The following is a 1,473-nucleotide window of genomic DNA, read 5'->3' as shown; positions in this document are numbered from 1 at the left end:
TCAGACAGACCCTGTTGTTACATAGCTTTCTTCAGTTTTGACCTTCAGATCGCCTACTTTCTTCTGGGTACTTGATCTTAAGTTAGACTTTCTTCATCATTTCTGGAAATTTTTTAAAAATGTTTTGCTTTTTGTATTATACCAAAAAAACCATAATGCTAAAAACAACACCTAAAACTGTAATTTTACAGTGACTCCTTGTAACACAGTCCTTCATACTGAGGTGCAATGATTTTTCTGAAAAGACTTTTCCTGATAAAACATTCTGGGCTCAACTGCAGGGCATATTATAGCAAAATGCTCACAGCATGTATCTGAAGTGACAAAGGACAGGGGGTGACATTAGAGTAATAGCCCCAAGCTCTAACCTGGGGTCTTCCTTGAATACAAAAAAAGAGGTTTAGCTCTCTGAGAGGTTGAAGCTCAGTTTCCTAGAGAAAGAAAAAGTGAATACAGCATGAGTGTTTTATTGTCTTTCTGAAACCACTAGCTGTCACCATCACATATTTCTGCTGTTACTTTAAAAAGAAAAAGTTTTCTAAGTCATTAGAAAACATAGTGGTTACCTCTTCACACTGTCAGTGACAGGCATTCATTAACGTTGGGCAAAAAAAAGGGCAAAGATAGTCAGAGTTCTTACTTCAGTCGACCTTCAAATCTTCTTTTGTTATTACTTTCATCAAGACTGTGGTTTTGTTATTTTCTCTCAGAAAGCGTGCCATAATATTTGGTACTTAGACATTGGAGTTTGGAAGCCTGGAGGGGAGAGAGCTCTAAACTATTCTATCAGTTCTCCTCAGCTACCTTCCCAAAGAAGGGGGCCTGGGAAGTTAGGAGTTAGACATGGAGAAGAGACCTTTTAGTTCCCTGTTAGACATTGACTATGCAGCATGGAAGTGGACCGGAATAGGTTATTCACAAGATATTGACACAGTCGGACACTGCTTCTTAAAGCAAATCATGCTTTGTCTCTCCACCACACATTTTCTCTATGCGAGTCTGAGACAGAGAGGAGTGAGTTATGTAAGTTAAGAAAAGGTGGAAGGTTCTTCCACAGGAGGAAAGGATTTTGTGAGGGGAGCATTCAAAGTTGTTGGAGGTCAGATAAGGAGGAAAAAAATTAAGTAAAGCATGCATTTAAGGAAAAGTACCACAAAAGGATAGTGAACACATTTTTGGTATTATCCTCAAATGTCTATTAAATGCTGTGTCCATCACAAACACGCCAAGGCTGCTTGCTACAAACTCAGGATTGTTCATGCCATGACTGCTGCTGGTAGAGGAGTCAGACCCCATGGCTATTCCCCTGTGCTCCATCTCCTCTCCCAAGCCTTTTCGGTTCACTGACTTGAGAGATGAGGAAGTCCTACAAAAGGGGAAGGCGTGGGTTCCTCTTTGCCTCAAGGGTACCTTTGAACCTCCTTTCCAGAAAAGGTTTTTTTTTAAGATTTATTCTTATTTGCATACAGAACT

This window comes from Condylura cristata, unplaced genomic scaffold, assembly GCF_000260355.1.
Source record: "Condylura cristata isolate star-nosed mole 26May11 unplaced genomic scaffold, ConCri1.0 scaffold00037, whole genome shotgun sequence".
Lineage (NCBI taxonomy): Eukaryota > Metazoa > Chordata > Mammalia > Eulipotyphla > Talpidae > Condylura > Condylura cristata.
This window is presented reverse-complemented; position numbering follows the sequence as displayed.